Source organism: Morone saxatilis, unplaced genomic scaffold, assembly GCF_004916995.1.
Source record: "Morone saxatilis isolate NCDOM2014 unplaced genomic scaffold, NCSU_SB_2.0 Contig1, whole genome shotgun sequence".
NCBI lineage: Eukaryota > Metazoa > Chordata > Actinopteri > Moronidae > Morone > Morone saxatilis.
Window position 1 is genome coordinate 16,155,268 of NW_023339651.1, and position 16,324 is coordinate 16,171,591.

The 16,324-nt window shown below is 40.5% G+C and overlaps 1 long non-coding RNA gene across 1 annotated transcript in view; it reads right to left on the reverse strand.

Moving 5' to 3' along the window:
• Window positions 1–4,582: 4,582 nt before the first annotated feature.
• Window positions 4,583–16,324, reverse strand: part of LOC118335110 — a 70,391-nt gene continuing 58,649 nt past the window's right edge. The window contains exon 3 of the long non-coding RNA XR_004797043.1: window positions 4,583–4,722. This is a non-coding gene — a long non-coding RNA (uncharacterized LOC118335110). The remainder of the gene's footprint in view (window positions 4,723–16,324) is intronic.

Genomic DNA, 16,324 nt, shown 5'->3' on the forward strand with positions numbered 1-16,324 from the left:
GAGGGAGAGAGGGGGAGAGAGGGGGAGAGAGAGAGGGAGAGAGAGAGAAGAGCAACACTGAGAGGTACTGAGACTGCAGGGTATGTACCCAGGTTGTCCATCATGGTTGGACTGAATATAGAAGTGGTCACTCCTGACAGCTCTACAATCTTAGATTTTCCAGTCTATTTGAGATGAGGAGGGATCATAGGGGGTGTTAGCCTGCTTGGTAGCTAATGGTGGCAAAAACCAGAGTTATCGGCACTGAAAGACTCATCCATCTTCTCGCCACTCTGCTGGCGAAAAGCAAACACATGGAACAAGACGCCCATACAGCATCCAGCTCTCACACTCTTGGCCAAACACACCTAACAGAGATAACAAGATGCTTAAGAGGCTGGGGAGGGCTGGGAGTTAACCCACAGGGCTGAAATGTAAATAAATCCTGCTTGTTGAACAAAAATAGCTATGAGCAGAGATTCACTAGCCATATTTGGTAATATTAGGTGTCAATTTTATGCTACAAGTGAGATACATATTGAAAATGATTTCTAAAGATGCATTTCATAGATATGTATATATATTAGGATCTACAGTACATTGATCTTACGATAGTATGTTTCTTTGTATTGTCATTACCTTTCATAGTTATATGCTGATAATGAATATAAAAAACAGTAAAATCCATGCATGTGCTTTTCTTTCATTATAAAACAAATCAAGTATTGACTAGTTAAAATTCTTGTTTCATATCCGTATGAAACCCTTTTTTTATGCATGTTGCTCAGACTAAGTATTAGTATACCAGGCAAGTTGTACAATATTGGCTTTTGGAAAGGATTATTTAATTTGAAGGGTTTTCATGAGCCTGATGGGATGGGAATTCACAATAAAAAAGCAATAAAATCAGAGGAAAGTCAGACAAAACCAAAATAATCTTGTGAAATGATCCTTCTAATCATTTGCTGTCTCCTCCATTTGATCTTGGGACCCCTCAATGGGTTGGGAACTACTTTCTTAGAAATAGAAAATCAATTCTAATCTATTGATTACTTGTCAATAAAAACAACAATAGGTGGTGGAAAGTAAGTATACTGTACTTAACTATAATTTTGAGGCACTTGTACTCCATCACTTCTCTCTACTTGCATTTTCTCTACATTTTAGAGATCACGAGTATAACATGTAATAAAATAATACAATGATACAGATAATAAAATATGATGCATTGTTTAGCAAACAATGGATCCAGCCTGACCAGTTAACACATAAAAATACTGTTTTCATGTTAATGCATTCGTTATAATTTAATATATACATATAGTAGTACACAATTTAGCTGTTTTCCCTCACACTTAATGGAGTATTTTAACATTGAGGTATTCTATCTACTACTACTTCCATCACTGTCAGTTTCTGCCCAGGTCTTATTTTACAAATGTGAAGGATTAGTCAATAATCCCACAACATCACAAGATATTAAACAAGTTCATATGTGTGTTGGAATATTCTTCATCTAACACTGAGAAACCACTGTCGCTCTTTTTAACGCATTGAGTTTCAACTCTCTGAGGCATCAATCATTATTAATGTGAAGTGAAAATATTTATGTGCCCCTTTTTAGGCTATTATACTTCACTGCAAGATTAAAAACATGTTCAAATCTTTTTTCTTTAATTCAATAAATCATTTCACAGCCCCTTGGGTGAATGATGGCCTCAGGAGAGAAAGAAGGTCATTCTATAGCTGCAGTTCACTGCCTGAGGTTGTACAGTCCCTCCATGCTTTCCAGCCACAGACAGATCCTCTCATCGAGGAACGTGCCATTTTCCTAACGGCGGCTGCCCCATATCAGGACCCATAGCGCCGATTCCGATTGACGATGATCATTTAATCACCGTCTTTCAGCTGAGCAGACCACCAGGGAGGCACGCGGGCGTCCAGACCAATATGCGTGAGAGTATTTGAGAAGGTTGACAAGGTTTAAGAGCTGTAACTATGATATATTCCACCAGGGATTGTTCTAATGGTTCTCCTCCCCTTCAAGGGAGGATTTGGATGGTCAACACATTGTATTGCACTGACCCACAGTTAGTGTTTTTGGCACTAAGCCTGATAAAGCAGAACGTCTCTTATGCGCAGTCCATTTGAATATAGGTTAAACAAAGAGACAGTCAGTTCAGAAAGAGTTTTTGTGAAGTAAGGCATAGGAAAATAAAAGTTTCAGTTCAGTTCAATTGGTTTTGTGTGCAAGTTAAAACACTTATCTTCACCATTTTTGATAGAAGTAAACGTTAACTCGTTTTTGAACACTTTTCCACTTTGTGCTAAACGTCCTGCTGTATCCACACCTATATACCTACACTGATAAAAATTACATGTGAAGACATGAAACAACAAAAAACTCCAGCAAACAATCCTCCTTAGTATTCAGCCTCTCTACCATCAATGGAACATTACATGTCTCTAAGCTTTATTCATAAGCTGTAAGCTGATATCATCTGAGGTCAGGTTTTTTTCTAAACAGGCATTTCCCAGTGCCATTGTTGGTGCTATATTTAGCAGCAGGGGCAGAGGACACACGTCCCACTTATGAAGGGGCATACAGGGCCTCTGTTTAACTAGCCACAGTCACAACAGGCCAGTGTGCTGCTGCAGCACAGAGGACTCTGTGTCCCACTGACACCGTTACCATACAGGACAGCAGGTCACCAACAAGCACGCTGGACCACTGGGGGACTCCTACCTATGACTGCTACCTACACACAGGATCTCGAAGATTGTTTTTTAGACTTAGCAACAAGTAACACTTTTACTGCAAAATGACGCTGATATAGCAGCATTTGGTTGATACTGCAGGAGCAACTAGTATTTGGTGCTGACATTCAAAGCTTTTGGGATCACACACTGTTTTAGAGCAAAACCTCTGTGTCTATATGCAGTGTAAGTATGTGCACAATGCTGGCTTAAAGTTGCCCGAGCAACAGCCCATTTGCCCTCTTTGACTGGATGAAGCAAGTAGCCCAGGCAGCATTTAACACGTAACCCATAATTGCTAAAGTTAGGCCAAATTAAATCACTGTATCATCCAAACTTTTATTACTTTTTGACAGGAATGCCTTTATGGGACACAGAGGCAGGGCGGCCCACAGCCATAAAAAAATAAAGTGATGCAAAGCTAAGCTCTCTGTCATGTGACACTGCATCTAATACTTGTTACTGTTATTCGGGGGCTCTGGGTGAGTCTTTTAAAGATATAATGATAAATGGTATTATAACCAACAGGATGAATAAAAATCTCCACATGTGCTTCTGAACAATGTGCAGCTTGTCACTTTTGCGTCATATTGTACATATTGCTTTACAATATGCTATCACAGGAACCAATCTTAGCTTGCAAGCTGGATAACATATAGGCAGCAGGGTTAGGGGTAGGGTTGTGTTTCCAGGTTAGAGTAACAGCCCCTCAAAATGTCTGTGCACGTCCCTTATCCAGTGTAGTCCCAGTGCCAACGCATTGCTTTCCCTGGATGGGAAATTAAAATCTTGAAAATATATTTACCACTTTAGTGCATGCTCAAGTGTCATTGCTATGCTGTTTTTTCCTCTGCTTCCTAATTCGTTTTTTTCTTCTTTTTGCAGTAACACTGGTGATGTCTAAAAACAAAAACAATTCAAAATAGTGATTTTTTATTATTATTTATTTTGCAGTTTGAATGCAGAAACTCTTTTAGACAAGACTGCACTCTTCAGCTTGGTGACAATTTGAGTCTGGTGCACAAAAACCATGCACAAACTTACAAATCTGTGACTAAATAGAGTATTATATTTAATGTGAGTCCCCCCTGCCTGAATACAGACAACCATGCTAATAGCTACATGATTAATATGGTATATTTTCTGTACGGGGAGGTGTTTCCGTGAAAAGCCATGAGGCCTTAAAATGTTACAACCCAGTTTTTAGTAGCTTACACCAATTTTCCAGCCATGTCTGCAGTCTAAAAATGGTTCTTCGACTCTCATACGCACCTCTAAAATAGTGGTTGTGCCGTAAAAATGTCCCCTTATCTTTCCTGTGGGTGTAAATCCTGGCTTGTCTAATCCAAGCTGTATAACCCAAATAGAGAAATCCCATCATAGGAAAGAAGAAAATCAAGTAAAAACAGAAAATTAAGTACATACTTTGCCATTTTATATAAATAGCAAGAAACGTGCCTGTGCTGCTTTGGAAGTGAGGGAAAGGATTGTTTTTTTCACTTTAAGCTCATTGGTGAAATGAGTTTAGCATCTTCAGCATTGGATTCAAACTCACTTTGGACACTGTGTCATCTGCTGCCACTAACAGGTTTTGGTATTGTCTTAAAATATGAGACAAAGCCTTTGACACAGGGGTTCTACAAGTAAAAAATAACCCAAGAGAAAGAAACAGTTAAATGACATGTGGTGTTGCTAAGAAGTGTATTTTTGCTTGGCATGGAACATGGAAGAGAGTCAGAAAACGAAAACAAGGGTCAGGGAAACAAGTTAAGAGGGGCAGGTACCAAATCACTCATCCTAAGTAGGTAAAAATGGATGGATGAAAGATATATGGACTTTACCTTCTACAAACGATGATGATGTTAGTGTCGATGATGGTGACAGCGGCGGACGACTGTGCTGGCGCTGACGTCTCGCTCTCTCGGGTGTCCTTCACATGCCCGGACAGGAAAAGGTGGGCTGACTTTTCACCGGCTGGTGCACCCCCTGCCAATGACATCAGAAGTGAGAGCATTAGTTTCTACTCATCGCCTCAGGTGCACTTTTTTTCTCCGACCACTGACTCCCCCTCGGCTCTCCGCACTTTGTCGTAGCCATTGTACATTTTCCACTACGGTTTGCTGTGGGGTAATTTACGCTTGAGTGCGGTAGACAATGCTCTTTTGAATTGTACATGGTTAAACAAAATTACATTGCAACACAGACACAGCATTTTAGAGCTCACAACCTGGCTTTATGTGACATCTGTACTAGAAAACATGTTTTCCACTGGTCAAGTCGCCCATTGGTTTGTGGAGTACTGTTTCGTCACTGACAGTTTGTCGGGGGCAGTGGAGGTGACATACTGCGAGCTGAGCTGCACTGTTTGGCTGTGAAGTTTTGACTCTTCTATAGCAGGAAACGATTTTAGGTGAGAAATATTCAACGCAGTGACAGAATTTTGATTCAAATTTGATCGGCCCTGCCTAGTGTGACAGTTTGATCTGAGTTTCATGCGTTGAGCTGGACAGACTGAAAATGACTTGTAAATTACGAGGTAGATGCGCCCAAAAGCATACCATGCTTTATAATCTATTTTAGTCTAGATTGCATCTCTTCAGAGACTTCCCTGACACATTCTTGAAAGCATGTAAAAAAAAATCTGTCTCATACTAATGGAATTAGTCATTTCAAGATGTTTGCAAAAGTCTGCATTTGAAAATAATTATACGCGATTAATCATTTGTACTAATATTGCTTTATACTAGTTGTTGTGTTGTTGTACTGTTTTTGATTTCAACTCATTTGATTACAAGTCTCTGTATGCAGCAGTGTCTGCCCTCATCAGGGTTATAGAAGCAGAAAGAGCTCCATTTCAATCACCCAACACCCAGTATGTGTGTGTTTGTGCATGTCCCCAAACCAGGGGCGACACACACATTTACACACTGTTTCACTCTTAATGCAGTGCATACTGGGGACATGAAGCAGAGCCTTTTGTGTGAGTGACTGGGGGCACTGCAGCGACGACATGGTACTGCTCGTGACCCTCGGGGTGAAAAGGCAGACACCCACAATTTGTTTCCACTGCAGGCTCTATTTCAAAGTTAGTACCAGTTATAAATCCACACTATACCTGCAAATAAGGAGGGGGGCTGAGATAAAGAGGGGGGGTAGGACATATGGTAATGTATATTAAAATTTTGTTGCCACAGATTTTTACCTCCAGATGATCCGGTATGTGCACATATGGGTGCTACATATGTGTCAGCCATTATGAGCACTAGAGATGGCATTCAGCTGCAGTTCTGATGGAAATGTTTGGTCATTTAGTCCAAATAAAGCTAATGAGCAACTTGAGCAGCTGGTTATGACTCAGTAAGTTCCCCCGTTTGCACAATGGCAATATGTCAAGCAGTGTTGCAGGCACACCTAATTATCTGGGCCCTCCGTTAGATAATACATACCTGTATAAAGCGATGACAGGACAATAAAGTTGCCTTCTGTAGCTGTTCACTGACTTCTTTGTCTTTTCAAAAAACCTGTTTTCAAATACCTTCCTTTTGTCTCATGTCTCTTAATATTTCCTTTAATTTGACAGTTTTTTCCATCCCTAAATACTCTTGTTAGTAATTTCTAAAACCAAGTGGAGGACAGAGAAGCCCTTAGGGAATATATTGTATATGTGGATTGTAATAGCCTTTAACAGGCCACATGATAGAAATTATTTCTGAAGAGAGAGATAGTAAGCACTCAACTGTTTGCAGTCGTGACAGCTTCACCCATCATTATTCACCTTCTATGCTGCTAGCTTTCTTGGAGATTTCCTTTAACATGATGCTGGAGAACAGTTTAATAATGCTGTAATCAAGTGAAAAAGATTCAATTTGGAAAGCATGAAAACACAGATGTTTTACAAAGTAAAATATTTCTGCTATAAATTCAGTGTTTTCTAAATTCCAACATTATGTATCCAGTATTTCACATTTCCCAATACAGATTCAGTTCCTTGTGAGATCCAAATCTTTATGGCCATCATCTGCTCTTATCATCTTTCCTCATTTTCAATTTCTCCTCCTTTTAAAAAAAATAATCAATTGGGTAATTGGTACCTTTATATTTTCATTCCTGTTTGTTTTTTTTCTATTTGTCTGCATGCATGCACCTCTTATTCAGAAAAACACCTGTAATAAAATTGTGGAGCTGTTCAGAGACACATTTCTGCTTTTGCACTGGAACAATCTGTACATGTTCTTGTGTCTTTCAGTCAGAAAGACAGGGGCATCATTACACACATCTCAAGGCAAACCCTCATTCGTGTCCCCTTGTGTTGGCAGTTGTCATCGACACATAGCCTATCACAAGCCATATTTAACATTTTTGGTTAATTCCTGCAGATGGTCTGCACACACTTGTGTGTTTTACACTTGAGCCAGTGTATGCTGGAATAGGAAATTGTTAGCAGATGAAGAACTACAATAAGTGCTGAGAGCTGAAAAGGCAGCAAAGGTTGATTTTTCACTCCCAGTTTGTCTTGGGGACTTTATAATATAATATTTCAACAAATATGCAGTGAAAAGTGAAACGCTTGCATGCTCACACGCACACACACAGCAAAGCTTGCATACACAGGTTTTACCCAGTTTGGTTCTTTTCTGAACTGACGTCAAATGCAAACTACTGAGTGACAGCTGACAGTCACCTGGGATAGACTGTGCCATTGGCTGTATTATGCAACAGAGAGTATTTCACACCGTCTACATCCATTATTTTGGTTGCCTACTTGAATTTGCAGCCAATACAATTTTAAAACAACATACAAACAAGATAATGATATACAAACAGATCTGTTGTCCAAAATCCACTTTGCACTCTGCTCCCAAGTTTGAGTGCTAACTAGGCGAGACAGACTAAGTTTTATTTTCATCAACTCTCTATTTTCTCTTTGAGTCATCAGGTTTTGACATTATTCTTGGAAGACTGCTATGATGCAAGTATCTTGTTCGCTCCAGATAAAACAAAGACTTTGGCCCGTTCCCTCTCCCTCCTCCCTGCTCACGCTGTCTGAAACTGGACTCCATCCATCCCCGATTGTATCATGTTCGGCCTGTCCTTTCCCTCTCCTCTCTTTGGTTTCCTGGCATACGGTTCACAGCATGAGGTCCTGGCCTGGGAGGCCTCAGGTTGTAGTAATGACAATGTTTTCACTAAACTGCCCACTGAAGGCAGACGCAGCCCATATCAGGTTTCATACCATGGTCCATTAGGCTGGTGACTCATCAGTGCTTCCCTGGACTGTTTAGTTTTTCCCTCTGTTCATAGCTACAACATCTGGGGGAACCTGTGGCCAAAGGACAAGAGGAGCACCCCCACTTGAGTGTGTGAAGTGCTAAAATGAGGTTATTGTCTAAGAGGAGCTTATCATAATTACTACACCTTTTCTCAGCGACACGTGCAGTTTTAAAAGATGCAACTGTTACTGTCAGCTAATGCTAAAATCCCACAAGGTTGAAAACACTGTCTCTTACCTACATTTTAATGTTACAGCTGATTTACAAAAAAACAAAAAGCCCGTACAGTTTATAGAGTTTTATATATGCAGATGATAGTCTACATTATATTGCCAAAAGAAACCCAAACTTAAAACGTAACTTAAAATTTCCTGGAGCCTCTATCATCACTAAACTCTGATATTGGCTCCAACAAGTAGTTCCGGGAGAGATATTTTTAAAAACGTAATTTGTAAACATTATAAATATATAGGAATGAATAATAATATACAGTAGTTAGCTAATGATATGCCCCTTGGGTTTGGAAGACAATAGCATACTACCGTAGGTGAGCTAGTTAGCTAGGCATGCTAACATATGCAGCTTACGTTAGAGCATATAAACACACTGTTTAAGCCATTCCTTACACTTTTGCATTTAGTTTTTGAATCATAAACAAAGACACCACAATCTTGAAACTCAAGACTCATGCACACCGCTCCAACCTGTGGAGATTAAAATCCAAAGCCTGACAGAATCACTGGGCCTAGTTATGATTGCTAAACTATGACTTGGGTTTAGCAAAAGGTCAGTTAATTTATTCATACAAATCTGTATGAGCCAGACTAACTCACCTCCCATAATTTTACACGCTGTAAACAACAAACTCCACCCTGCCCAATAACCAGTCAGCAGAGCAATATTCAATATCCAAGAGACAACATAAAAGTATCTTCACATAACCTCACCCTCACTTTTATTCTCAGTATGTCAGAAGACAGGGTCGACACAAAACACTTGGTGATAAATTGTGATCAAAAGACAGCGAGAAGCAGTGGGAGCATAACTCATGCTCGGTGGGATCACACATGTGGTGATCTTCTATAACTCACGCAGGGTTGCTACTCTGTGTTGCCAGTAACTGTCACAGTGGCTTAAAGTTTTGGCTGAGCGGTCCAACAAGCAGCTCCGAGCAGGAACATCCTGGAGAGAACAAAGAGCATGAGCTGTGGCCTAATGGGCAGAGAGTCAAGCCTGTGGCTGGAGAGTTGCTAGTTTGATTCCACGCTGGAAAAATCTATTGAGGGCAAGTGAAAGTGACAGTCTGACCTTGAGAATCCCTAAAGTGGATAAATATAGGTTGACAAAATGCACAAAGCAACATCTGTCACTGATTAGTACTTCAAACTGTTGTCTCTTCTGTGTCTGTGTTTTCACAGCTTATAATGCAAATGATCTCATAGCTTCTCTTGTCAGTAAGGAGATAAACTCATCATGCTTCCTTAATGTTTTAATCAGACAAACAATACAGGATAATGGCCAGTGCACAAGCTAGCAAAAATAGCTGTCCTCAGACTATGTTCTAAACTATGCAGGCACATACATTTTGCTACTTTTTTTGTACCAAACGTTGTGAAGATAATATGTAACATGTTTTACAAACAGCTGAAATTAATTTAACTTTAGCATATGTAAACGCTTTTCTGAGGTAGAGAAGTTTAAAAGAAAAGTATCATTAGCTTAAATACTGTTTGAATGTTTGCTAAGAACAGCTTTTATCTGTTTATAATTCCAGAATTAACCTAATGATAAAAAAAAGACAAGGGAAGACTGTTGATATTGTAAATATTAGGTTGTATAGGCCTATATATAAGTTGACACTGTCTTGTTGAGAAGTCCAATCTATGTAAGTTAACTACTTGAGCCTGTTAGCTTAGCAGAGTGTGGAAGCGTAAACTAGCAATATCAATAACATGTATGTAGGTTTTTAATAATTTTATGTGTATAACTTTTATCATTAATATCACTGTAATAAACTTAAAGTGCTACGTTTGGACCTTTTGAAGTGAGCTAGCAGCCTAGCTCACTTCACAAAGGTTTTTCCGTTTGTGAACTTAACTTGAGCAGGTGAGAACATAACATACAGCCGTTTCCATCAGTGAACGCAGTTAGGGTCGGGCACAAAACACCTAAATAGCTAGCACTGTCCATAAGATTAGCTGTAAGCACCATTCACCCTGTAGAATCTTGTTAATTTTTCCTTCGTCCAACCAATCAACATGCTCCATTTAACAAAGTAACACATTAGTAAGGAGAGGAAGGACAGACAAACTTGTCTATTGTGATCTACCTTACAATATGTTTTCATTTTCATTTCATTTCACCTCAGTTTTGTTTTATTAGCTATACTGACCCATCACGTGTCTGAAACCAGTGAACCTACTTCTGCCCTCACTATGGCTCGGAGAAATATTTGTATAAATTCATCTTTCAATCCGCAATTTCTTTCCCCCAAATAATTCTTCTCGAGGACTGCCAAAGTACAGCGGTGGCTCAGTAAGCATGCAATAAAAAGGGATGGTTACAGCTACATTGTGTGTCTCTCAAGGCCTACTGTGCACCTATCCAAACAGTATCAGTGGATCCAGTTCAAGTTCACAGGATGACCTCAGTTATTCCTTTCCAAATCAAGCTTATTGATATCAGAGCCAGAACCAAATCAAAGAGGAGGGAGGAACATGCGGATGAGAGCCGCAGGGGGGGTTTAAGATTCAGTCCTAATGTTTTCAAGATCCCAGGAAGTGACACAGAAAATAGAAATATGGAGAGCTGCACTCATATATTAGGATGATATCAGCCTTTTTATTAAACCATAAGTCAGTGGGTCAGTCAGTGTCCACAGTGACATGAAAAAAGTTAACTCTTGCAATATTTTATATTCTTTGGCCCTTTTTATTAATGATTTATTTACCTATTGCTAACCAAAGTAATGGGTTCCTTTCCTGCTGTGGCCACCCATGCATATCTAAGCCTTGAAAGATGGCCTGGATAAAAACTGCAAAAACAGCATGTCATGTAATTCTCTGACTTTATCCCCAATGTAGCAATCCCTAAATCAGAATACATCTAAGCAGTTTTGGCAGAAAAAAGTTAAGCAACGTCCTGTGTACAAGAAGCTAGCAATCACTTGCTACTACAGACACATCCGGGCTCGCACATCGACTGGGGCTGTGGAAAGATGATCAACAGGACGGACAGGCTCACACACTCGCTCACTCACTCACTCCGGTGGATGCACGGGCACACACACTCAGGCACAGGGGAGCGAGTTATTGATGGTTATGGTAGCAAATATGTCAACGCTCGCAGAATGAATGGAGCTCATCACCGTCAGCCTACCTCTCCAATTCGGGCCATGTTTCTTGGGCCGATGAGCCAGATCGGCAGGTAAAAAAAGGAGATAAAAGAAGGGAGGAGAGGAGGACTTCTCATTAAAGTGTGTTTAACCCTGGAGACAATATCAATCAAAAGACAGACCAGTTTTTTTCCCATGCAAGACCTCAGTGTGTGTTCTTGTTTTCCAGCTGCCGACAGTAAGGTATATGTATGTGATATGTGGCAGGTTGTATGTTTGATTTTGGGCTGGCGATTCATGCTGCAGACCTCTGTATTGTGAGGAGGACAAGTCATAAAAAGTCTCAGCCACCTCATTTCAGATTTCCTCTGTTTCTGTTTATTGCCAGCACGGTATCCCATAATGCACAGGAACTGGCGATATATCTCGGCTACTTGTGGTTAGCAGGGGCATGAACCAGACGTTCTGCAAAGCAACCCGTCTCTCTCTCGGCTGGTTTGTGTCTGGTTTTCACTTACGCACACACACACACTCACACACGCACAGTCACATACAGACTGAACCAGATACAGTTGGAGAATATGTAACCATGCCAATTAGTCCTTGGCAGTATTATGTGCGACTATAGAGAAAAAAAAAAGCCAGTAGAACAACGCAAGGAAGAACATTACGACCCTGTGTAATAAAACTAAGTGGGGGAGCTGCTGCGGTCAGCACACGTGCACGTCCAGACACCCCAGAGAGGTGTCATGGTGAAAAATGTTTCTCAGCATTTCTACCTCACCCATCAACAGAATTTGCCAGTTATTGGCAACACCTAGAAATGATCTTATGTTTGTGTTCATGTTCTGGTCTATACATTCATAATTTTCAGTTCATGTTAATATTATATAACATCAATTCACATGGTATTTTTTGTTATGTTTTGCTCACAAAATCACCAAATTTCCCCCAGAAAAACAGCTCACGACGAGTTCATCTAGGATCAGTTTCCTGATGCTTAGTCACCAGCGTGACCTTATAAACCATCCGCTGGCACAATTTTAAACTTTTTCTGTTTTATGATGTTTTCAAAGCGGTAAATGGACCTTTGGGATGTCTGACAGAGGGTGAATTGGGGGAGGTGTGGGCCGAGAGAGCCGATGGTGAAGAGCTATTGACAGTTATCATGGTAACATGTAAACAAGCAAAGTGAATGGAGAACATAGACACCGTGATCGAACACTGTGCATGTGTCTGCACCTCAAAAGTGTTGTGAGTTAAATACATGTGAAAGATTTTCACATTGCATTTGGGTTATTGTGTGGAAGGTGAACTTGAGAATGAAATCATCCACATGTCTCCGGATGGTTGCTTGCAGCAGCAATCCATGGTAAAAGTTTAAGCGTTGCAAATGTATAAATAAGCGCCATATTAGTTGCTGCACATTGTTTACTGTGACAGAAACAGAAAGGGTTCAAAATAGCAACTGGCTTAGAGCTGCACTTCCCCTCAAAATGTCTTCACTAAACCTCACAAGGTGGAAAAATCTGTGTATCTGCCAGACATAGTAAGAAAATAAATAAAACTGAGCAATAAAACTAAATTCAGCATCTCTAAAACATCTGTGTGGGCCAACAGAGAGGGACATAAACCAGAAAGCGAACACATGTCTGCGTTTCCACATGCATCTGTTGTTTAGACACCACCACCCACGCTAAACAGCTCACTGTTTTTAACCAGTCTTGTCCTGCATCACATGGAAAAAGTATCCTCAAATATCTGGCCTTTGTAGAAACACACCTTCACCGTGTGGTAAAAAAAAAGTTATTTAAGACTGTATTGAAGAAATAGAAATCACTATCCGAAACCAAAGAAGGGTATTAATAAAAATAATAATAATGTCTCTCTATTTTACAACTTAAATTCACTTAAGCTTTTCCAAACACTGCAGCACTATATGTTCTATATAAACTGAGGCAGACCCGGGTACAGTAGATAGTATGAGCAGTGGTGGACACCATGGAAGAATATTTTATTACAAAAACTACTCTTACCAACTGTTCACATCTACACGCTCAAAAACAGGAAAAACACAAGGTGCCAGCAATAGTCATACAGTCGCAATGACCCAAAGACTCAAAACACGGCCACTGGCTCCCTATGGGGGGGCTTAGAAACCATCAACTTCATGACAGTGACCTTTGACAGCAATCATCAGGGTTCATTTTGATTTGGTAACGACAGTGCTCACTATCCAGCCACAGCTCCCAAACAGGTTGCTGTTACTCTCCCACCCTGCCAGGTTGTGTGTCACTGATGAATTATAATAAGACATATTACATGGTAGATATTCTGAAGGCTGGGAGCAGTATGTAAGCTAAAAACCAGCAGGTAATAAACCCCTACATCCTGCAAAGTCATGGTGGCAACATCAGAAAATAACCTCCCAATCGAGTGTTTATTATATTCATTTTTTGTTGTTATGTCATACCATAAAATGGTATGGACACTCAATAATACCATAAGGCCATCAGGTGACATTCACCAACCACACATACTGTACATGGCTTCTGAACCAAAGAAAAACATGTTTTACACAGCAACACAAGAAGAAACCAGTGTGCGCACTAAACCATGGCTTTCGGGGGAGCTCACTTTTTTTACAATTCCATTAACTTCTGATCTCAAGTTAATGGTATTGTGCTGCCACACTTAAATGCCGATGGCAAGAACAGTAGTATCTTTATTAAAGTGAATTAGTGATGAATCAGCCTCATGCACAAATTATACATTAATAGTAGCCCAAGTTTATGCATAATCCATGATGACACTTGACAGATGACAGAAATTATTCCAAAAATTCCACAAATGTTTTCAAAGGAGTTTGTGTCTTATTAAGAGGAGCCCAGTTACTTTGATAATGCAAAAGTGTTTGTTTCATTAGTTTAGCATCCTCCAACAGAAAACACATCTATTGTAGTTTTACTGATGAACTTCTTTCTTAGTTCATGATTTAAACAATAAAAACGGCAATATAAAAAAACAAACTGTTTTTTTTAGTTCCAACACAGCATTCAGTTTCTAGATATAGTGTCCCAAAATGTACGGACATACAGAACCCCTCTCAAATACTTTCGCCAAGCGTTTCGTGGAGGCATGCAACAGGAACACGGCTCTCCACATGGGGACAGCTTGGTATTTTTTGGCCATTAAATGTAATTGTACATGTAGCAATAGTCTAATATGAACATTGTCTGCACGTTGTTATTCTACACAAGCTCCACGTTGGGATGTGAGAGCCGCCAGAGTCCGGCCTTCCCTCGGCTTCATCAATCACGCCCGCGACAGTGAATGGCAGAATAATATTGTTGCTGGTGGTTGATTGGGACGTCCCCCCTGTGACTGTGTGTACATGTGAGACAGGGAGGGAGTTTGAATGCGTGTACTTGTTATGTTAATATGTACCTTCTCGAGCATGCAGTTGTTTTTTTGTGTGTGTTTTTTTTTTCCGGGGTCATGTGTGCGTGAGAGTGTCCATATCTTCTCATCAGGTATTTGTGCATATGTGCAGCTGATCGTGTCACACACTGTACGCGCACACACACACGCCAACGCACAGAAGGTGTACTTTAACTCCTTGGCGCCTGGGCCTTCCTGTAGTCCTGGAGCTGTGCTGTGCGCTGCTGGACAAGCTCTTCCCGTTAAGGGCCCTGTGGTTACGGAGGGACCATGTGCCCATTCACCACTGTTTGTTTTCTATGTCATTATGAGTCCAGCACTCCTCCACTGACCGGCCCCATCGAAATAGTCTCCTTTGTTAGACACACTCTCTCCCCCGTCATGGAACCATATAAAAACATTTGGCTAGATACACTTAGGTGTGCTTAGAGGTATATGTCCAAATCTCACATGCACACACTCTCTCGGCTCCTCTAATCCACACGCATGCACGTCCACACACTCACACACACAAACATGCACACACACAGCTTTCCATTCAGCCCTCCTCTCATAATGTTTCTTTACTTAACATTTAAAGTTCCTGAAATAGGAATGTTCCTGAATCAAAACTGTTTCTCCAAGAGAGCGCTGAAACGCTGATACCGTTTTCGGTCCTGCAGTGCATTCTGGGTTATTTGGTTTGGGCAGCCACGCGCCGTGTTCTGTGCACAGCAAGTCATTAAAAAAATGATTTGATTTGATTATGATATGGTGGCACGCAGGACGTAAAGGACAGGAGATATTTTGTCTATTTTGAACCCTGGCAGCATCTTCCCGCCACTTCTTTTCCCTGCAGAGAAATCAGAGAAATGTTGTTTTTGAGCAAAAAACCATTTCAAAGCCGGTGGCTAAATCTGGGCAAATGTTGTGCTCAGGATATGAAATGGGGAACGAGGGATAGACACTGGTAATTACACAGATCCTGACAAATAGCAGGTAGGCGGAGGAACACTTGGGTTTGCAGGTGGAAATAGAAAATGGAAAAAGAATATACCCTCACTAACCTGTCCTCTGCGGTCTAGACAGACCAACATAATATGCATACTCCAGGGTGAAACTGGAGTGCAAACAAAGAGCAGTAGAGTAGAATGTGTAAGAAATCATTTTATGAACCACAAAACCATGGAATAAAAGAACATACCATTTAAAATCATGAAATATATTGTGTTTAGCAAATGACAAACCAAACCGTTTATCAGCCAGTCAAGGCTTGTACTCTGAATTTGGCTTTATGACCGCAGATAAAGAGGAGGACACTGCTGTTCCAGAGAAATAACTGCTGAATCTTTTTGGTAACAGCGAATAGCGGGAGAACTGAGTCTTATCCTCACGTCTATACAAATAATCTACATCAGCGGTAGGCAACGTGCGGCTCTGGAGCTGCTTGCGGTTCATTAGCCCCTCTCCCCGTTGATTCCACATCCAAAAAAAGAAAATCTTGGAGGAAAATAGAGAATTTAATAGTGCATGGACAGATTTGTTTGCTTTCACCACCAACGCT